The 23,952-nt window shown below is 36.2% G+C and overlaps 1 pseudogene; it reads right to left on the bottom strand.

Moving 5' to 3' along the window:
* Positions 1 to 23,952, bottom strand: part of LOC122750427 — a 120,460-nt pseudogene that overhangs the window by 54,362 nt on the left and 42,146 nt on the right.

The raw sequence follows: 23,952 nt of genomic DNA, 5'->3' as shown, positions 1-23,952 counted from the left end.
AAATTATTTTATATATGAAAGAAAGTCAAGTCAAACTCTGCAAGACTACCCCCTTGTTTATTAGAAATCAAAGGAGACACTGGATATGATATTTTGAAAACCATCCCCAAATAAAACATCTGCAAGGCTGAACTTAATAAATGAAGAAAAGATGGAATTTCTAAAAAAGGATTGGCTCTTTATTATTATTATTATTATTGTTGTTGTTGTTGTTATTTTGTGGGGCAATGGGGGTTAAGTGACTTGCCCAGAATTACACAACTAGAAAGTGCCAAGTGTTTGAGGCAGGATTTGAACTCAGGTCCTCCTGAATCCAAGACCAGTGCTTTATCCACTGCACCACCTAGCTGCCCCTCTTCTATGACTTTAATAGAAAAAAGGGGTGAGGAAGGCATTTGACAATAAATCAATTAGCATGTATCAAACATTTTTATGTGCTATTATATTATATATTATATTTATATCATATATCATATCAGATCACATCACATCATATCATATTTTGTATCTTTTCACTCTATTTGTCATCTCCATGCCTTTGCAATGGCTTTTACCAATGTTTGGAATGTTCTGTATCCTCATTTCTTCCTTTTATACCTCTGTCTGCCTTCAGAATTCAGGTAAAAGGCAAGATTCTGCAGGAGACTTTCTTAGTGCCTAACCCCTTGCCCCCAGCTGCTGTTTTCCCTCCAAGGCTACAATATATCTACTTTTTATATATATTGCATATACCTATAAATGTATGTGTTGCCTTCTGAACTAAAATGCTAGATCCACAAAGACAGAGGCTATTTTTGCTTTTTCTTTGTATCCTCTCAGTGATTAGAAAGATGGTGGTCCCCTCACTAGTAATAGGAAAATTAGGAAGGAAGGATTTGTGGGAAAGAATGAGTTCCATTTTGTGTGTGTTGAGTTTGAGATGCCCACAAAATGTTCAATTCAAGATGTCCAAAAGGCATTTAATAATTCAGGACCTTAGCTCAAAAATGATACTAGGACTGATACATAGATATGGGAACCTGCATAGAGATGATAACAGAAACCATATGAGCTGATAAGATCATCAAGTGAGAGATTATAGAATGAAAAGAGAAGGGAGCACAGGATAAAGCCTTAGTGAAGATCTAGTAAAGGAGACTGTGGAAGAATGATCAGATAAAGTAGCAGGAGAATGAATTGAGAGCAGTCATGAAAACCTACAAAAGAGGGAGCATTCAGGAGGAGAAGGTGGTCTCAAAGAGACCAAGGACTGAGAAAAGACCATTAGATTTGGCAATTGAGAGCTTATTAGTAACTTTGGAGAGAACAGCTCCAGTTGGAAGATGAGGTCAGAAACTGGATTGCTGAGTGTAGAAAAGAGTGAGAACAGAGGAAGTAGAAGCACTTAGTGTAAATAACTTTTTCAAGGAATTTAGCTGAGAAGGGGAGAATAATAACTAGCAAGCAAACATTTTAAAATGACAGAAAAAAAAACAATACTTTGAATTAAATCAATATTTTTAGACCTGTAAGACAGCAAAACCTATTTTTTAAAAAACTCACAGGAGGACCATTAATACAAAAAACAGAAGGTATTTGGGGCCAGACTTAAAATGTGGGAATAAAAATGTTGTTGTAAAAAAGAAGAGGGGCAGCTAGGTGTCTCAGTGGATAAAGCACCGGCCCTGGATTCAGGAGGACCTGAGTTCAAATCTGACCTCAGACACTTGACAATTACTAGCTGTGGGACCCTGGGCAAGTCCCTTAACCCTCATTGCCCTGCCCCCCCAAAAAAGTAAAAAAGAAGAGAATTCATATTTTGTGAATTAGAATCTAGGTTGTTGTTGTTGATGTTTGCTGTTGTCATTTGTTGTTGTCATTGTTTATCCTTCATTCTCACTCAAACCCTCCTTGCTTTTCTAGGTTATCATCCCAGTTCTGCTTTCACTTTCCTCCCTCCAAAATCTTGACCCTATAGTTAAGTAGTATAACTTCATGCTATTCTCTTTCCTTGAGTCCTTGCATCCTTGTTTTTCTGTTTCTCATCTCTTTCTAAATTCCAGCCCTGGATTAATTTCACGATCTGCCTTTTCTACTCCTTCTCAAGCACTGCTGAGCTGTGAATGATAGAAGAAATCACGCACAGTTGGGTTCACAACAAAAGTATTTTTTCCAATCTTAACTGGGATCCTACTGATGAATTTGCTGTTTTTCAGTCATTTAAGTTGTGTCTGACTCTTTATGACCCCATGGAGTTTTCTTGGCAAAGATATTGGAATGATTTGCCATTTCCTTCTCTAGTTTATTTTTACAAATGAGGAAACTGAGACAAATAGGGTTAAGTGACTTGATCAGGGTCACATAGCTACTAACTGTCTGAGGCTGGATTTGAACTCAGATCTTTTTGACTCCAGACCTGGTATTTTATCCAATGGGTCACCTACCTGCCAATCCTTTTATTTTTCACTGATTGGCTGTCTATTGCATGCACCATACAACCTATTCTAAGACTTGTCTTCTTTCCTCAAGCCACCTACTTACATTTTTTTTTTTAGTATTTTGGTATGTGGTTGTTCTTTTCAATAGTAACTGCTCCCCCTAATGATAACGCCACAACTCATACTTAATTGAATAAGTTGAAGCTATCTTTTGTAAACTTACTTTTCTTCCCAAATCCACACTTCCAATCATTCTCTCCTCTTTTGCTTTAATCTGGGAGGATGAAATGGCTTTTCTCTTTGTCTATGCCAACCCTTTTGTTGTACCCTTAAATGAATCCTTTTTCATATCCTCTAGGATCTTGCCCCTTGGGTTAGCTCTTCTCTCCCTGATTTTCACTCACATAATCCATTTTTTTCCTTCTATTCTCCCTCCAAATACAACCAATTCTCCATCATCCTTAAAGAAATTTCCTCAAGTTACTATTACATTGCCTGGAACATATTAAACCCTGAACAAATGTTGATGTATTTAAAAACCTTCACTTGATCCTACAATAACTTCAAGTAATGCCTATTTTCCTTTTCATATCCAAACTCATAGAAAAAACTTTTTATATTCATTAGCTGTACTTTTTAACCTTTCACTCACTTCTTATCCCCTTGTAGTCTTATTTCTATCTGGGTCAATGAAAAACAAAACTCTTTGAAGTCACCAATGTCCTTTTTCTTGCTAAATCTGAGGACCCTTTCTTAGTCTTCATCTTGAATTCTTTGCAGTATTTGAAACTATTGATCATACATCCTGGACACTCTACCTCTTAGTAATCAGAGATATTCTTCTCAGTTTTCTTTGAAAGGGTATCATTATTGTCTTACCCCTTTTATGCCGGTATACTATGGGATTTAGCCCTCTTCTTTCCACAGTTTTCTACGCCTAATTACATCAACCCCCATGGATACAATTCACATCTCTATGTAGATGATTCCCAAACTTATATTTGCAACTGCCTTCTTTTTTTAAAATAAGTTTTTATTGATGATTTTTAAAAATTTCATCATAATTATCTTCAATAATCTCCTTTCCCTTCTCCCTCCCAGAGGATATAAATACAAAAAATATATTTTTAAGGTGGGGGAAAATTGGCAAAACTAACCGATAAATTGAAAAAGGCTGAGGACATTCACAATATTTAATACCTGTGGTTCTCCTACCTCTGCAAAGGGGTGAGTTTGGCCATTTTCTCATATATATTCATTCTAGTCATATGTGATCTTTACAATTTTGTCAATTCACTTTTTTTTTTTTTTTTAGTGAGGCAATTGGGGTTAAGTGACTTGCCCAGGGTCACACAGCTAGTGAGTGTTAAGTGTCTGAAGCTGGATTTGAACTCAGGTACTCCTGACTCCAAAGCCGGTGCTCTATCCACTGCGCCATCTAGCTGCCCTGTCAATTCACTTTTATTATTTTGATGTGTGTTTATTTTTTCCATTCACATTGTTCTAGTTATAGTGTATGTATATTTTCTTGACTGCTTATTTCACTCTGAATTAGTTCACAAAAATCTTTCCATGCTTCTTTGATTCATCACACATTTCTTAAATCACAGTAATATTCCATTACATTCATGTAACACAATTTATTTAGCCATTCCCTAATCAATGGGCATTGACTTTGTTTCCAATTCTTTGCATATTCTTTCTTATTATTGATAGCTTCCTCAATGTATAAGCCCAGGAAAGGAATCTCTACTCCAAAGAGTATGGACATCTTCATTACTTTATTTGTATAATTCCAAATTGCTTTCCAAAATGGTTGTACTATTTCACAGTTCCACCAACAACATATTGGTGTATATATCATCCCACAACCTCTCCAACATTGAAAATTGCCATTTTTGGTCATTTTAGCCAATTTCCTGAATGTAAGCTAAAATCTTGTGGATGTTTTAATTTGCCTTTTTCTTGTTCATGGGGTTGTAAATATTCTGCAGTTCTACCATGAACTATTTGTCTTTTGACTACTTATCAGTTGGAGAATGGCTATTAGTTTATACACACACATATACATATATATAAACACACATAGTGTGTGTATGTATATATACATAGACATAGGTGTATATGTACATATATGTATATATGTATATATACACAGAAACATACACACACAGATACACATATATACATAAGAGCAGCTAGGTTGTACAGTAGATAGAGTACTGGGCTTGGAATCAGAAAAATTTATCTTCCTAAATTGAAATGTGGCCCCAGATACTTACTATCTATGTAACCCTGGGCAAGATTTTTAAACCTGTTTGACTCCCTTCTCATGAGTTACTCCTTCACCCAAACCCAATCACATACAAAGATGGTTATACTCTTCATGGCATCACCCACAAATGTACCACCTCTATGGTCAAGAATTCTTAAATTTCCTTAATTGACTATTGGCTTTTCACCTCTCCTTCGGCCTTCTCTTACAAAACCCTACTCTATCTACACTGTGATCTACAATTCCTTGACCACTCAATTGTCTCCCAGGTCATCTTCCTCATACTCTTCAGTCTCTCCTCTTCTCTCCATTTTTACCTTTTGGTGAACCAATCCAAGTCTCCACTGTCCTCTTCTCTTGAATCGCCATTCCACTTATATCACTGATTACAATCCTCAGCTTTGGATAACTCCCACTATTCATTATTTTTGTTCTTATATACATACTGCTAAACCAAGATGGAGAAGATTACACAACCATTCTGATTGGGTCAACTACAAATTTAGGTTGCTAAATTGTTGCTAACTGGGCCCTCACTGCTGCCAGGCAAATCTACTATAGCTCCATTGTCATCTCATTGTTCCACTTTTCACAGCAGTATCCCTCTCAAACCTCCCATGACACCCTCTACTTCCATTCTTTTATCTGAGAACCTTGTCTCATTTCACAGAAAAAAAATGAAGTCATTCATCATAAACTCCCTATTCTACCCTCTTCCTTCTTTCCTGTCACTAAGATGCCATCTGTCAATATCTCCTCCTTCATGTCTGTTTCATTTAATGGATCAGCCTTGCTTCTTACCAAGGATAACCCTTCTACTTGTAATTCCATACCTTCTTCTCCAATAGATTGCCTCTCTCAGCCACAGTCTTTCATTTATTTTCAATTTTTCCTCTCTACTGGTTTATTTCCTATTGCCTACACACATGCCCATGTTTCCTCTATCTCAAGAAAACCCCAAACTCTTACTTGATCCCTTCATCCTCATTATCTCTCATCCTATATCGCTTCTGTTCTTTGCAGTGAAACTCCTTAGAATGACCTCTTACAATAGGTGCCTCAACTTTCTTTTCTCTCACTTTCTTCTTAACCCCTTAAAATCTGGCGTCCAACCTTATCGTTCCACAAAATTTGTTGTCTCCAAAATCACTAATCATCTCTTAGTTCCCAAATCCAATGCCCTTTTCTTAATCCTTATTCTCCTTGACATTCCTGAAGCCTTTGTCACAGTTGATCTCTCTTTCTTCTTTAATATTCTCTTCCTTCTAGGTTTTTGGGACACTATTCTCTCCTGATTCTCTTCCTACCCATCTGACTGATCCTTATTGGTTATCTTTGCTAGAGCCTCTTCTAGATCATGCCCTCTAGTTGTAAGTGTCCTTTTGGACCCTGAAAATAATGGGCATTGAGAGTATAGTATAAAGGGATAAGAGAAGAGAGTCCAGGACAGAACCCATGGGATGTCTAAAGAGATGCAAAGAATCACAGTAGGTCAAAGGAAATGGGGGATGTGCAAATCTAGAGGCATCTCTATTCCAACTATTCAAAGGAACTATTTATGCTCGACCTGTAGTAGAGCCTTCTGAGGACATGTTGGACCAATCAGTCACAGTTGAACACACTGTATCTTGATCTTAACATTGTGATGCCATTGGTCCTCCAAGTACAAAGGAAAACCAAGAAAGATAGAAAATACTTATCTTGCTCCAATCTCACTGTTAACTTCCAATATCACACTTGTAACTGACTTCTAGACATATCAAACACTTTTCAGACATCTTTGCTGCTCCAGGAATTGTCCTATGGCATTATTTGGAGGTTTTTTGGAGTGATCATGTCATGAGTTTCCTCCATCATCTTGGCTCCACCCCGACCTATCTTCAGACATTTTTAAGGTGTAAAATTCAGTATGTCCACAACAGAATTATCTTTCTCCCTAAACCCTTTCCATTCCCTACCCCACACTAAACTCCAGTGGCTTCCTATTGGATTCAGGATAAAATTTAAAATTCTCTGTTTAGCATTCATAGTCTGTCATAATCAAGCCCCCTCCTACTTTTCCAGGCTTCTCACACTTTATCATAACAGCGAAACCTCTGAAGACTTATATGAACTTTTGTAGAGTGAAATGAACAGAACCAAGAGAACATTGTACACAGTAACAACTATAGGATGATCACCTGTGAATGACTTAGCTATTCTCAGCAATACAATGATCTAATACAATTCTGAAGGAATTATAATAAAAAATGTTATCCACCTCCAAAGAAAGAACTGATGGAGCCTGAATACAGATCAAAGCATACATTCAAAAAACTTTATTTTTCTTAGGTTTTGTTGGGGGGGGGGATTCTGTTTTTCCATAACCTGACAGATAAATAAAAGAAAGCTGTAACATTTAAAAAAATTTTGAGTTCCAAATTCTTTCCCTTCCTCCCTGCCTGCTCTCTCCCTGAGACAGCAAGCAATTTCTATGCACAGTCATGGAAAACACAAATAAAATAACTGAATTAAAAAAGGAAAGATTACCAGATTTTCCTATTTATGAATATACCCCATGATTTCACTATATATTTATTTTGTCTAAAGACAGGATTTGCTTAACTGTGAATGTGTTGTATCACCCCAATTAAATGTAAGCAAGGACCACATTACTTTTGCATTTCTGTATTCCCAGCACCTAGCACAGTCACTGGTCATGGTGGGCATGCAATAAATGCTTTTTGTTTGATTGATTTGTTTATAAAATTCTAGGGAAAAAGCAATTAAACTGATAGAAACACCTAATAACTTGAGCAGAGCAGCAGGATACAAAAGAAATTCACAAAAATAATGACAATTTTTCTTGCATTAATCACAAAACTTGGGTGAAAATAACAGGAAGAATTCCATTTAAATTGACTGTAAATCTACTGAAATATCTTAATACCAACCTGTCAAGACACATTTGGGCATAAGAAAAAAAACACCTCTACTTTCAAAAGTATACAAAAACAAATAATCAGAGAGAAATCCATTGTTGCATTAATATAATACAAATAGCAATACTATCTGAGTCAACCTAGGGATTTAGTGCCATACTAACCAAGTTATCAGGAAATTTCTTTGTAGAACTAGATAAAACAATAACAAAATTAACCTGAATATGTAGAATCTGAAGGGAATTAATTTTAAAAGTATGAATGAAAGCATATTGAATTATCAAATAGAAAACTATATTAAAGATGCCATCATCAAACTACTTAATACCACTTTTAAAATAGAAAAGTATATCAGTGGAAAATAAGGGCACAGTAAAAAAAAAAATCAACGTAATACCCCAATCACTTAATCTTCCTGTGCTTCAGTTTCTTCATCTGTAAAATGAATGGGTTGTACTCTATTGACTCTGAAGATCTATGATCTTATATTTCCATTGTCTTTTACAATTTTCTAAGTACTTTTGTGTGCATGGGATTACTTCAGAACAATTCTATAAAGTACATAGGGAAATGAAGGAAGAGAATAAGAAGAAATGGCCAGACAAGTAGGAGAACAGAAGGACAATGAAAAGATCTAGGGGGAAGGAGCTGTCAGCAGTGTGGAAAACTGCAGAAAAGTCAAGAAAGATGAATATTTTGGCTATTCTTATTGAATTTGGCAATGTGGGCCTTATACCACACTGAATAGTTGATCACTCAGAATCATAAAATTATAAAATCTTAGAGTTTGAAGGAATTTTAGAAATCAGCTAATGAATTTGTTTTAGGATTGAGAAAATAGAACTGAACATGTGAAAAAGGAACTTAGTCCAGGCCACACAGCTAGTTAGTGGTTGAGAGACAACTTGAACTCAGATGTCTTGATTCACAACTCAATATATTGAAAAATCAGTGACAAAGATGAGTACAGGGACTTCCCAATTTTGATTCAATACCTAAAGGATACTCTCTACTTTATAGTCACAGATTAATCTTCCAAGATTGGCCTACATATATGTTGCTTTCATTTCTCCTCCTATAATCCATTCTAAAAGATAGTACCACAAAAGCTGAAAGGATATGTAGTCTGATCAGGGAGCTATGCCTCACTCATGGCATGTCTAAAGAGATTCAAAGAATCACAGTAGCACAAAAGAAATGTGGGATGTGCAAATCTAGAGATATCTCCATTCCAACAGTTCAAAGGAACTATTGGTACCCGACCTGTGGTAGAGCCTTCTGAGTACATATTGGACTGATCAGCCACAGTTGAACACACTGTATCTTAATCTCAACATTGTGATGTCATTGGTCCTCCAAGTGCAAAGGAAAAACAAGATAGAAAAATTAGAAGCTTACAATGATAACTTTATGTTGCATCAAAAGTTATTTCAGCATAGGTATGTCCATTTTTTCCATATGTAATTTTTTCCCTTGGTCCCTTGAATATGTGTGTATGGGCAGCAATATTTGATAGAGTGAGGGAAGCAATTACAAATGGGAGAAAAGGCTGCTATTCTGGGAGTCAGGAAACTTTCATTCTAGTCCTTAATCTACTTTCAAGTGTATGTGATGTTGGGTAAGCCATTGACTATCTCTAGCCCTCAGCTTCCTCATCTTTGAAATGGGGTATAAAATTACTTGATTCAGCTAATAAGTGGAACATCTGGACCAGAACTCAGGTGTCTTTTACAGTAACCTTTGTTAGAAACGCAGCTAACCACTCAAATAGTGCGTTAGCATCCCTAGTGTTGCAGCTCTAGTGTTAGCAACTCTAGTGGTAGTAGAGCTAGTATTGCAGCTCAAGTGTTGGCAGTTCTAGTGTTACTATCAGGTAGCTGCTTAAAGAATCCAAGCAGGTAGCAATCGGTGGGGGAAGGATTCTTTATTCATCTTCGTGGAGATGGACACTCTTTTGAATGTGCTGGAGAATACACTGAAGTGAGGTCCTTCACCTCTATTTATACCACTCAAGGGTCCCTCTGGACCAATCACATTACAGTTCCCATTTACATACGGCATAACAAAAACAACCAAATCACAGCATATATTACCAACCTCCCATTAATGGTAACTGTAAGGACCAATCAGATTGTATCAGTCGGCCAATTAGACTGCCCTGTTAACAACAAATCAGATTGTGGCACTAGGCCTTAACCTTATTCTGGACAAGAATGTTCCCATTCTTCACTAAAGGAACAGTGCTGTGTTAACACACATAACCATACATAACTTGTCAAGAAACAAAACTTAAGTCAGGGTTTGAACATTGGGGTCATGTGGGCATCACCCCAGGTGCCTCAAGGTGAACTCCCAGCTTGGCTTGACGCCCACAAAATGCAGGCCCTGCTCCAGGCCCTGCTTGGGCCTAAGGCCCAGGAGCCTCTTCTCCTTAGAGCCTCATATGCTGAGAGGCCCCCTGCTGGGAGGTGTGAGCAACAAGGTTGTGGTGCTTGAAACTAGACTCACTCTCTATCTTCAGGGCTCTGAGAAGAGTCCAGACATGGTCTTTTCTCTAACCTTCATGTGCATCTACCCTCTCTTCTCTAACACTGCCTTTTATGTCATTTTGGCATCTTATTTTCCCTCAGAATTATATATAATAAAATGACAGCTAGGTGGTGTAGCGGATAGAGTGATGGGCTGACTTGGAGTCAAGAGGAATTGTCTTCTGGAGTTCAAATCTGACCTCAGCTACTTCCTAGTTTTGTGACCCTGGATAAATCACTTAACTCTGCCTCGGTTTCCTCATCTATAAAATGAACTAGAGAAGGAAATGGCAAATTGCTCCAGTATCTTTGCCAAGAAAACCCCAGATGGGGTCATGAAGAGTCAGACATGACTGAAAAATGACTGAACAAAAGTAGCAGCAACAACGATATACAATAAAGCAAATAAAGATGGCCTTATCTTATTTATGAGAATGAGTTAGGCTTATGAAAAATAACCCCTAAATGCCCGGGTTGGAGGAGTAGGTGGATCCTAAATCTATATTGCTACGCTGTTACTCCAGGTCAGGTTCATAGACAAAAGCTTCTTGGCTATCAAGGGTCTCATTCCCTCACTATATTACTCTGAACAGGCAAACAAAACTAAGCACAGAAACTTACTACACAGCATGATATTATCTGCAAATGCCTTGAGGAAACTCAGCTCTAGGGAAATAAGGACAAGCTCTGCAGTTGTCAGACATCTCACAACCGGTTCCTAACTCAGAGTGTGCTCTTTGCTACAGTTGCCAGCCCAGAAATAGTAACATAACTATCCCGCCTAACTCTAACTTTTAAAATGTGCTCTCTAATAAAAATTGCTTGGTGAGCAAGAGAATTTGCATGACGCTTTAATTCAAATGTAATTTCGAGTTGCCTTGAATAACCTCCATCAGTTAGAACAATAAGAGCAACAACAACAAACCCAATTCCACTTATGTAACTTCGTTTCCATTGATGATGTTGACAGTTTTCATAGTCCTTCCCATCACAAGCCTAAGAAGCAGCCTACATTAGACAATTCAATCCTCTCCCACTACCTTTAAATCCACCTCTGTGGCTCCAGACTCAAACACCACAGGCCCAATATAAGCATCCTTTCTTTAAACAAGACAGCATCATGTAGACACATACAATGCTTCCCTTCAAACCCAGGCCTAGCAACCTGCTGATTGAAATATCACCAGCAACAAAGTCAGAAAATAGAAACTGACATATAAGGGAAATATGGTTATAAATGGGGAGAAATTCTAGAAAGCTAACTACATAATCTTCTCTCCCACATTGAAGGTCCTGCTGTGGTCTTAAACTATCAATGTTCTTCACAGACTTATAATTTTTGCCTGTTATGTTCTCATTATACTAGTAAAATGGTCAGAATCAGGAGTGAGACTGTTACTTCAGAATGCTAAATAATTCTCTGATTCAGTTCTTGATATTATCAGCTTTATGCAATTACTTTTGGTCTACATTTATACTGAATATATGAATGTTTAATAAGAAGATTGTTTATGAGTTGACAAAAAGGATGACATAATACAAACTCAGGAAAGTCTGCTTAGAGAAAACAGTGATGTTCCCACATCATGGGAGCAAACCCAGAAGCCCACTTGCAAGTTTATTCATGTAGCTGATTGCCTTAAAGGGAAACACACATTTTTCTTGCTAATAATAAAACACAACACTTGGCGTTTACCATCTAAGCAGACTTGAAACTTGCCTGTACAGAGCTGTCCTTGGGGCAAAGAACATATACAACATAAAGAGCAGGACCTCACATGCAACTCTTGGAACCCGAATAATTTCACTGCACTTTTCATATTGAGATCAATATCAACTTGCATTAATTTATGACCAATAACCACACATAAAATGATTCCAATACAGACAATTCAAAAGAGTATGTTCTGAACCTCAAATCATTCTACATCTAGGGAAATCCTCACTGACCAATAAAATAAAGAATTTTCCCCCTCTTCCTCCAAATAAAAGTATCTGAAAATTGTGGCTTAGTAGCAGACATGGGGAAAAGAACACCAGAGACATGGATTCTAATTTTAACTGTGCTAATGACATATTGAATAATATTGGGTTAAGTTATTTCATTTATTTGGGCCTCGGTTTCCTCATTTCTATATTTCTGGTGTCAAAAAATTCTTCCTAACACAAAAACTTGGGGTATAATTTTGAAGAATTCTTCTTTTTATACTCTATACATTCATTACCTCATTCTCCTGCCCAGGGAAATGTGATTTGTTTTGGTTTCACAAAAAGAGCTATCTGTTACCCAGAAATGCTCAAGCTAATACAATGTTAAATATAAACCTGGTTTTATTTAATGATGCAAATATTTCAGAAAGCACTCCTCAACAGTCAAGAAAACTCTCTCTCCCTTTTCAGATGGTGTCCAATAACTTTTCTGCCCATCTCTAGTGGGTTTCATCTTTACCAGTGACCTATATAGTTCATGTGACTCACAAAGACAACTATCATGGATTCCCTGATTATGTCTCTGTGCTTCATTGCTCCTTAGTTCACATGGTTCCCTGGTGGCCAATTTCTCTGGCTCTCTGTTGTATATCTCTCCCTTGTTGCCTTCTGTTATTGACACACTTTCTCTTTCTTGCCTCTTCCTTTCATCTCTCAGGGGGCAGTCTAAATGCAGTGCCACTCAACATAGGCTTCTCTCTAGGCTCTCAGTTCCCTGGTTTCCAGTCCTATGCTGATATACCCCTTCTACCCCTTCCTGATGCCAACGCTCCATTTACTGGTTCAAAGTCCTTGCCTAGTGGCAGCTGTTTCTTTCCCTGGGTTAGGGGTAGGACATGGATGCTCAACAGAAGCATTTCTTTTGGTCCTTCCCACCTCCCAATGGCACTAGCCCTCTCTTTGTCTCAGTAAATACTTACTTCTAGCTGTATGTGATGTCACTCACCTCTATAGCTTTCCTCTGTGGCCTGTCTTGTTCTTTTTATATAGATTCAGCATTCCTTTTATACACATGCCCTGGGTATCTTCTATAAATGAGGTGGGCAAACAGTTCACTGTCTCCTCTTGGCCAATGCTTGCTATATATAAAAAGAACTTGACTTCATGACCTCCAAGGTTCTTTCCAGTTCTCACATTTTTTTGATTATATGACTTTTGAGTTTTATATCACTTTGTTTCATGATGACAATTCAATGAAGCACATGCCACCATTGTAGTGGTGTGCATACCACCAATGACAAAACTGTGTCATGTGATCACATTGCGAATTTGCCCTTGGGAAATGGGTCAGAACGATGTGACAAAAGACAGCAAGCCATTCTAACAGATGGATCCTGGGTAATGGTAGGGCAAAAACTATGAGCATGTCATTAAGCATATTGGCTAGTAAATGGCAAATGACTCTTTAGGGGCTATCACCATGGCCCTTGAACTTGAGATTAGGCAATTATGGCTAAAGAATTATGATCATTGTTAATCAAATATGTTTTAGGTCAGAAATTGGGAGACCTCATTTGGCTCCTTTAAATGGGGTTTCTTTGAGTAATGAAAGGCATTTACATCTGAAAAACACCGAAAACAAAGTATAAGTTTGTTCCAATCTCTGGTTGTTTTTGCTTTTGTTTTTCATGAGGAAATTGAAGTGCAGAGGGATGAAATGATTGCCCAAGTTCACACGAGTAGAAAGAAGCAGAGACAAGATATGAACCTAGAACCTCTGACTCAAAATCCAATAATCTTTCCTCTCTGTCATATTGACCTTAAAGTTTGGCATTAGTGAAATCTTGAAAAACTAATAGAATTTATGCTGTATTTGGCTTGAACATGGACAAACACAATGGTGATTTTTCTGAAGGGAACCTACAAAAAAACAACTCTGTGTCATATTTGAGTTGAATTTGATCTTTTGATGCAAAATATCATCAGCTAGAAAGTAACTCAATAAAAAGTAAACTAGCTGAAGTTCAAGTGGAGACATGGATGAATATAACTACATTGGAGGGGAACAAACAATAGGAAGGCTTCTAAGATCCCCTTTCTCAAAACATAGAGTATTGTGGCTTATTTTACTCTTGTTAGGAACCTGAAAATCTTATCAAGTGTTTTAGTGCTGAGAAAATTCATGCCTGGAATGTGTACCTAGAAATTGTAAATATCATGTTCCCATGGGTTACTTGTTACTCTGACATGCCTGTTGAGCTGGTCAAATTTTTCTTCTTTTTAATGCCTTTCAATGGGGTTAATCTTTGTTAATATTATTCATAATGAAATTACAAAGAAAGATTTGTGCTTGGGTCCCATTATGAACTCAATTCTTATAGAACCAATGTTACAAGTGAAATACCAAGAGGGTAATGAAATTAGGAGGACTAAAAGATCTCTGCAATTAACAAAAAAGGATTTATCTAGACAACTTATGCTAAATATGCTTGGTACATTTTTTTCAATAGAATGTTAAATATTATTAAGCATAGTGAATGTTACCTATACACATATATTTACATTTTAATAATGCCTTTAGAAGAATATCTTAAATCTTATTTGCCAACTTAATTAGTGCTGGTTTTGATATGTACTCTGTCACAGACTGAAGATAGACTAAAGAACACATTCTAATGATGCAGGGCAATGGTTGAATTTGGGGTCAACATGAGGTCTGGTTTTGTTTAATGTCCTTTATTAAGGATCTGGAAAAAAGAGTAAATAATACTTGAATGAAATAATGCTTTAAGGACAGGCAGCAAAAGCTACTAGAGAGCACAATGAAGTGTGAATTAGAAGCCTGCAAACTCAGCGTCCAGCTCCATTATTGACTCCAAGTCACTTGATCTCTCCATATTTCAGTTTCCTGTTATGGAATAATGGATAATGGAACTCTTCAAAGGACATAGGACAGTGATGCTATTTTATACTCTGAAGCATAAAGTGTGATAATATTAACTCCTATGGACCTGAGCACTCATCTAATGATTACAATGCAGAAGGCAGACTCTCAGGACATAAAGGATATACATAAAGGATAATATCAGTTAGGACACAGAAATAAATACAAATGAACTCTCAAAGAATAAAAGTGCAGAATAAGTAGCAGCATGAGTTTTACCTTGAAGAAAAAATGTAGATGAAATGCCCAAGGACAATATCATTTTTTTTCATCTTTGACTGTATTTTTATTCAGTAAATTGATCAGACAGTATCTTTTTCAACACAGATAAAGGAGGAAGATGCAATACTCCCTATGCCCTCGGGATAACTTTTTGTAGAAAATTAGATAGGAGTTTGGTAGATGATATAGAAGAGCAAAATGGTCGACTTCCTTATTGAACTGTGGTCTTGGGCCAAGATAAAGTAATAGAAGTGGCAAAGTATTCTCTGAAAATAGGACAACTTTGTAATTATACTATAAGACAGGTGGGAGAAACTCTCTGTTTCTCCTATCTACCTTTGATGCCAAGCTGAGTAGTTGGCATTTTATCTTAGAGGCCACCGAAAGCCACTAAATATAATTAGTCAGAGAAATGACATAGTCAGACCTATACTTTAGGAAGATTATTTTGGTAGCTATGTGGAGAAGGGTTTGGAGAGGAGGGAAGGGGGAAAGGGAAGGGAATAAGCATTTATATGTGCCAGGCACTGTGCTATTTTTTAAAAAAACATTATTCATTTGAACCTCACAAGAACTCTCTAAGCTAGGTGCTATAAGTCCCATTGTACAGTTGAGAAAACGGAGATAGACAGAAGTGGCATACCCAGGATTACATAGCTAAGGAAAGAATTGAAGTCTTTCTGACTCTAGGCCCAGCACTCCCTCCACTGTACTACCTAGCTGCCTCAAAGACAGGAAAGAGTAGAAGCAGAAAAAAGACTTTACAATGATCCAGGAAGGAGGAAATGAGGACCTAAAGGCATCCATGTGGATGGAGCAAAGAGGACAGATGTGAGAGATATTGACAAGGCTTGGCTATTGACTAAATATAGGGTGGAAGGGAGAGTAAAGAGTTGAAGAGGACTCAGGTTGACAGTAAGGATGGTGGTATTCTCAACAGAAATAATGAGGTTTGAAAGAAGGCTGAGTAACTTTTTAAGAGGGAGGAGGTGGTTGAAATTAATTAGCTTCATTTAGGACATTTTGTGGTTGAAAGAATATGATGCATTGTTTATGAGGCAGGGAGTCAAGCAAAAGGAAGTGAGAAGGAGAATTCAGATAGGTAGGAAGAGAGCCATGAGGAAGTTGTACCATGAAAATTGATAGAGGAAAGAGTACACAAGAGGATTGTATTCAATCCTATTTGGCTCAATCCAATCCAATTTATTCTAATCCAACAGCTTTTATTTCATGCCTGCCATGTGCAAAACTCTGTGCTTGCCACTGGTGATACAAAAACACAATGAAAACTATGACAAAGTGGTTAGAAAAAAAGGGAAGAGTACATACATGGAAAACTTAGAGCTTTTAGACCAAATATCAAAATTCCTTTAACAATTGATATTCTAAATGTGAGATCCTTTTTTTTTCTAATGACCACAAAATGATTATACTACTGGAAGAATGAAACTACATTAACATTAATATTGTTGCTATAAGTGAAAACAAAACATAAGGAAACTGTAGCTATATGGAAGACTGAGTCATTTTTCTCCTTGGAAAGTCAAATCAAGAAGTTAGTAGAGTTGTGCAGCCAAACAAAGGTAGTAGGAAACCTAATTTCATGGAACATTGGTGATTCTGCATTGAACTACTCAAGAGAACAGATAAAAAGAAAACCATGAAGGTAATTGCAACTTTTGAATCAATATGTTGTGGATAGTGAATAAGGATAAAAAAAAATTTATGAAGTAGTTGAAGAAATCCTCTAAAATAGACATTAGCTTGGAATAGCACAGCATAGCACAGTATAGTACTATATAGTATATACAGAAAAGCATAGCATAGAACAGTTTAATATGGTGTAATATGGTATGGTATGGCATGGCATGGCATAGCCTAGCACAGTATAGTATGATATATTACAAAATAATATAAAACTTAAATAGTAAAATTAGTATTGGTGATGGGAGTGCAAAATGTTATAAAACATATTTTAGGATTAAGATTTGAGAGAGGCCAAAGTTCTGTCGGTGTTTTACAAGGCTCATCTCCCTACATAATAAATGTTTATTTCAAGAATTGAATGGGAAGAAATTAGACATGGCAAGTACCAAACACAATCACAAAGAGCAAAATTGACTAAGTTGACAGACAGGAAATTTCTGATTACTGATGTAAGAGTAATTTCTGAAACACCTGCCTTGATGCCATTGGCTACTTAGAGGGAAGATTAAAATCAACTCCAAGTACATGTCTCAGCATTGGTAGGAGGGGTAGAAGAACAAGGAGGGAAGCCAGAGATCTGTTACCAAAAATACCAGAAAAAGGCTGAAAGATAAAAATAAATGGCTGGGTGAATGCCTAGATTAAGAAGATAAAGCAACAGTAACACTCATAAAAGCAGAATAAAAAATGAGTAAGAATTTGAAAATGTCTATAACATGTTGATGAAGTATTATACTTCAATGAAAAATGAACAACAAAATTCACCCTATGAAAAGAGATTTTACAGATTCCTTCTAGGTCAAGGAACAACAGTCAGAAACTTCTTCAAAAAAATAAGTATAACTTTTATGATATTAGGATGGAAATAAAGTCAGAAATGTATGTTTTTCAAAAGAAAATAACTAAGGCAACCAAGTAGACAACTTTGTACACACTACAGAGATTCTCTTCAAAGTAGTAGAATCTCTGAAAAAAGATAGATTTGAAACTCAACAACAGAGCATTAGAAAAGAATTTGGAGAAGCAAAAGATAATAGAAATAACTTAAGAATTCTATACAAGCTCGAATGACTCACTTTGTAGATAAGATATATAGAGATGATTTGAGAATAAATAGTTTTTTTCTGAAAAAATCTGATAAATCTTATAATCTGAATCCTTCAGGAAATGATACAAGAAAATTTCCTTTTGGTTTGAATCAAAGAACCAGGGTTTACATCCCAGCTCTGCAACTTAGCATCTCTGTGACCTTAAGTTAAGTAAGTTACTAAACCTATCTTGGCTTCACTTTCATCATCTGAAAAATTAAAGGGTTGAACTTAATGCATTCTAATATATTTTCTAGCTCTAAATCTATGATCCTCTGAATAAGACAATAATGAACTGATTGACCAAATATGCAAATTATCATCAAGAGAAAACCCTAAACTAGAAACTCCAGGACATGTAGTGATTAAATTTCAGAATTTCATTGAAACAACATCTTATAGCCTTGGATCACTGCATTCATGAGAAATTAGAGAAGTCAGAATAAGTTATGGTTTAAAAATGAAGGAATTCAAGATATACTTCAAATTCCATACACTTCTGTTGCAGAGCTAATTGTAATTATTAATGAAAAAAAATGATTTTTCAATAGGTATTTGATTCTTAACAAAAGAAATAACTGATGAGCAGAGCATTCAACTTGTGATGACTCCAAACAACAGCAACAATAAATCACAAGAAAGGGTTTTTAAAAAAACATTTAACTGGCCCTGGATTCGGGAGTACCTGAGTTCAAATCTGACCTCAGATATTTAACATTTACTAGCTGTGTAACTCTGGGCAAGTCAATTATCCCCTTTTGCCCCACAAAAAGTACATTTATCAGGAAAAGACTAATTAATGAATAAAGTATCTGATGTTTCTAGGCCTTTCTTAAAAAATAGTTGAAGGGTAAAATAAAGAACACAAATAGATAATAAGGGGGAAATGATGCATGGGGCTGACAATTTAAGATCTTAGAGTTAGAAGAAGGGAAGAACAAAGAACTAAGTAAATATTTCATGAAATAAATCACCTGTTATAAGTGAATTGCTAATTTTTATAAGAGAAATAACACAAGAACTCATTTGATGACTTAGAGGAGAGGCAAAGGACAGAGGAGGAGATAGAGATGGATTCCCATCAAGCCTGGAGGTGAACAGAGAAGGCATAAACATTCCTTAAGTTTATCCACAAGCTTGGAGGAAGGGAAGAAAGAGCTGTGGGAGGAAGGAGGAATGGGAATTTAGTTTTTCCCTAGAAGAGAAAGATGAAACTTTTGGTTGGTCTCTGGATCTCTCCTTCCACTTTTATGATGACACATTGCATCAAACAGAATTTGCCAAGATGAGTGAACAAACAGAACACGGTCTGAATCAGGTAGGAATACAACTGCATATCTATTCAGTCCTCCCTTCTCTATCTCCAAATTTGAAAAAAAAAATCTCCTTTTATCTCTACCAGCAGAAATCTTAATTCATAAAGACAGGCACAATGGCCTTTAATCCAATAAATTTAAATTCAATTCTTCTCCTCCCCTCTTAGTTCCTTAGTTGAACCAACTTTTCAATTTCACTTATATGTGTTCTTATTTTGTCCTTGTAATGTTCCTTAAACAATGTGAAAATTTTAAAGTACAAGTCTATTCCCTGCTCCCATTCCTTTAGTTCTTTTATGAAACCTTTTAAACTCTCTGAGTTTTAGGGGACATTATAGTCAATTTCCTGGGGTTCCTGGTTCCTGTAGGACTAACTGATGAATTATTTCCTTCTTCTAAAGTTTTCCATAGAATAAAAAAGAGAATAAATGAGGTTGTGGTCTGCATCATTGGGTGAGTAACAACATTAATGAGATAGTTTATACATCAAATTATTGAAGTAGATGGAAATTTACATACTAGGAAGGAAGTACTACCTTTGGCAAACAAAAGTCTCCCATTATTTTTTTTAATTTTTAATTTTTAAATTTTTTTTTTTAGTGAGGCAACTGGGGTTAAATGACTTGCCCAGGGTCACACAGCTAGTAAGTGTTAAGTGTCTGAGGCCGGATTTGAACTCAGGTACTCCTGATTCCAGGGCCGGTGCTCTATCCACTGCGCCACCTAGCTGCCCCCTCCCATTATTTTTAATTATGGTTATTTAAATATCTCATACCTCCTCCACCATGGAATGGGCCTTAAAGTAAGGAAGTGTCAGGTTTAAGTTCCATGTTTTACACATAGTAGCTGTGTCACTCTGAGCAAGTCATTTAACCTTTCAGTGTCCTAGGCTACTTTTTAAGACTATAAGTTTAAGAGAAGGTACTGATTTACATTAATAGTAGAAGTTCCCTCTACCAACAAAATCATCTAACATCCATCTCCTAGATTGTAGAAACGATGTGTTGACTAAATCTTATAACTTCCCTGGATACTATGAGTTCTCAATTAATTTTTCTGAATCGTTGAACTATTTGATACTCTATAATCATTTAATAGTAAACTATGTAGTTCTTAAATTAGTTGAGGTCACAGATTCTAATTATACTCGATTAGGTTTACTGAAAAAAAAAATCTAACAAGGACATTACACTGATTTCCCAATTGATCACTGAAGTATTTTTGGGAAGTTATCTTAATAAAATGTTGATAATATGTTAAATTTTTCTTTTTATGTATGAGAGAGATTGTTTTTGCTTTTTCTTTGTACCCCCAACTTAGCATGGTGCTTGGCACATAGTAAGCACTTACTAAATACTTGGTAACTGATTGATCAAGAAACTAATTGAGATAATTATCTGGAAAATTCATGGAGTAAAAATGTTTTCCCTAATTACTTGAATTCTCTGATTTAATTATGTACATTTATATACTACTTTAATAGGACAGAGTATTTGCACACATTTTAAATCTTCTTTGTTTTACTAACTACTTTCTCTTCCTATGACTGGGGCAATAGATACATGAACTTATGAATTAGTTATTTAAGAAACTACAGTTTACTTCTAGAATCTTTGTGATTAATATAATTCAGTGTGTTATTTACTTTAAAAACTTCATTCATATTTGATGTATTAGAGAAATAGGAAGGAAACTAGGAGATTGTTGGTTTCTTTGAAGGCAAGTGAGGACAGAGTATCCATTAGGGAAAGGTCATCAGAAAAAGCTGTCAAAAGCTGTAGATAGTTCAAGATGGAATGTAATTGAAAAAAAAATAAACTATTGCTTTTGACTATCAGTATGTCACTGGTGAATGTGATTGCCAAGGTAAAGAGTGTAGACATAGAAGAAAAGATGGGTGAGGACAGAATCCCAGGGAACTTTCATTTTAAGAGATCAGGAAAATGTGGAAAAGCCATCAAATAAATAGAGAAAAATAGAAAGGCAAGAGAATGAGGAAAATATTGTGACATGGGAATTAAAGGAAGAGACAATATCTAGAATGAGGGTGTGGTAAATCAAACAATCACAATCTTATATTAAATTCCTATTGTGTGCCAGGTATTGGGCTAAGCACTGGGTATATGAAATGAAACAGTCTCTGCCCTCAAGAAGTTTATATTCAGAAAACAACATGTGTTATATACACATATGTTATCACTTTAACAATAAATTCCTACTACATACAAAATAAATACATGGTCAAGAAGGATAAGCACTGAAAAAAGGCCATGAACTTGAACAATTAGGAACATATACATGAGTTTTGAGAGATCAGTTTTAGTAGAGTGGTGAAGATTAGAGAAACCGTATTTCAAGGGTTCGAGGAAAGAGTAGGTAGTGAGGAATTGAAGGAATCAGGTTTAAATTACCTTTTGAAGGATTTTTTAAAAATAATTTTGGTTGTGAAAAAGAGATGTATGAGAGTTGTGAGAAGGAATTGCAAGGATATTTTTCCTTCCTTTTTTTTTTTGCTGGGCAATGGGGGTTAAGTGACTTGCCCAAGGTCACACAGCTAGTAAGTGTCAAGTGTCTAAGGCCGGATTTGAACTCAGGAACTCCTGAATCCAGGGCCAGTGCTTTATCCACTGCGCCACCTAGCCGCCCCTTTCCTTCCTTTTTTTTAAAGAAAAAGATATATCTGAATATTTTTGTATTGCTATTGGAGTGGCATAGAAGGAAAATTTATGATGCCTAAAAGAGATAGATGAAGAAAAATTCTACAGGAGATGGGAAGGGCGAGATCAAGAGCACAATGTTACAAAGTGCTGTTTTATTTTTTAATAAAAAGCAACTACCAGCAGGTGGATTGCACAGTTAGTATCCTCCTTAGAACTCCTTTAGATCATTTTGTATAAGGTTGTGCCTTCATTTAGACTACAAACAAGTTGAAAGTCTTAGGACAGAGAGAGATAGACAATGAAATGTCAAGAGTGGGGTCTTTTCAGGTATAAATGAAGTGTTCTACTCTGGAAAGGACTCGGAAGCTTTAATTGTTGTTTGTCCTTCATGCTAAAAGAGGACAAAAAATGACATTACCATGTCACGGTTAAAGTACAATAAGTCCAACTGTGTCTGGTCAGACCAGTATGAGCTTGAAGGCTTTAGCACAGGTCAGGGACAAATAGTCTACATGAACATTTGGAATGAAGATGTTTCTCAGTTTGCACATCTCACATTTCTTTTGAGCTACTGCAATTCTGTTTTGTTCATAGAGCACAATGCCTTCTTTGATGTTGGTACTACATGCTGGATGATGCTGTGCCAATGTCTCCCATATCTCACAATTGATACTGTAGTTCTTCAGAGAGACCTTGAGAGTACCCTTGTATAGCTTCTTCTGACCACCATGTGAATTTCTGCCTTGTGTGAGTTCTTTTAGGGAAGTGTACATTTGGCATTCTAACAATGTGGCCAGATCATCAGGGTTGTGTTCTGTGACAGAACGTCAAAATATTAGAAGTTCAGCTCTAGAAATGACCTCAGTATCCAGGACCTCATCTTGCCAGGTGATCTTCATAATCTTCCTAAGATAATTCAAATGGAAGTGGTTCAATTTTCTGGCATGGACCTGGGGTGGTAGACTGTTCAAATTTCACAAGCATACAACAATGTGCTTAGTACAATGGCTCTGTAGACTTTCAGTTCAGCACATAGTCTAATACCTCTTTTTTCACCATGCATTTTGTGTGATTTTTATTAATTTATTTCTGTTTCTATTTAAAATTTGATATATTATTTTCCTCCTATTACACACAAAAAGCAAATTTTAGCATTATTCGAAAAAAAAACATGAGTTTCAAATTCTCTGCTTCCTTCCCTCCCTCCTCTCCTCTCTCATTGAAAAGGAAAAAAATGTTATAGGTTATACATGTGCAGTCACACAAAACATATTTACTTATTAGTCATAATTCAAAAGAAAACAGAAAAAAAACAGAAGAAAAATAAAGTCTTCTTTGACCTGCATTTGGACTCGACTAGTTCTTTCTCTAGAGATGAATAGTATTTTTCATCATAAGTCCTTCAGAATTATCTTAGATCATTATATTGCTGAGAATAGCTGTAATCTATAGTATATCATCATACAATATGGTTGTTATTGTAGACAATGTTCTCCTGCTTCTGCTTGTTTCACTTTGCATCAGTTCATGTAAGGCTTTCCAGATTTTTCTGAGAGCATGCTATTCTTTTTTTCTTATAGCACAATAGTATTTCGTCACAATCATATGCCACAACTTGTTCAGCCATTTCCCAATTGATGGACATCCTCTCAATTTCCAATTATTTGCCACCAGTAAAAGAGCTGTTATAAATATTTTTGTACATATAGCTCCTCTTCCTTTTTGTTTTTTAATCTATTTAGGATACATAGCTACTAATGGTATTACTTGGTTAAAGGGTATGCATATTTTTATAGCCCTTTGGGCATAGTTCCAAATTGCTTTACAGAATGGTTGAATCAATATGCTTCTTCACCAAAAGTATATTAGTCTTTTGGGGCAGGTAGGTGGTGTGGTGGATAGAGCACTGGCCCTGAAGTCAGGAGGACGTGAGTTCAAATATCAC

Source organism: Dromiciops gliroides, chromosome 1 (genome assembly GCF_019393635.1).
Source record: "Dromiciops gliroides isolate mDroGli1 chromosome 1, mDroGli1.pri, whole genome shotgun sequence".
NCBI lineage: Eukaryota > Metazoa > Chordata > Mammalia > Microbiotheria > Microbiotheriidae > Dromiciops > Dromiciops gliroides.
This window is presented reverse-complemented; position numbering and strand designations above follow the sequence as displayed.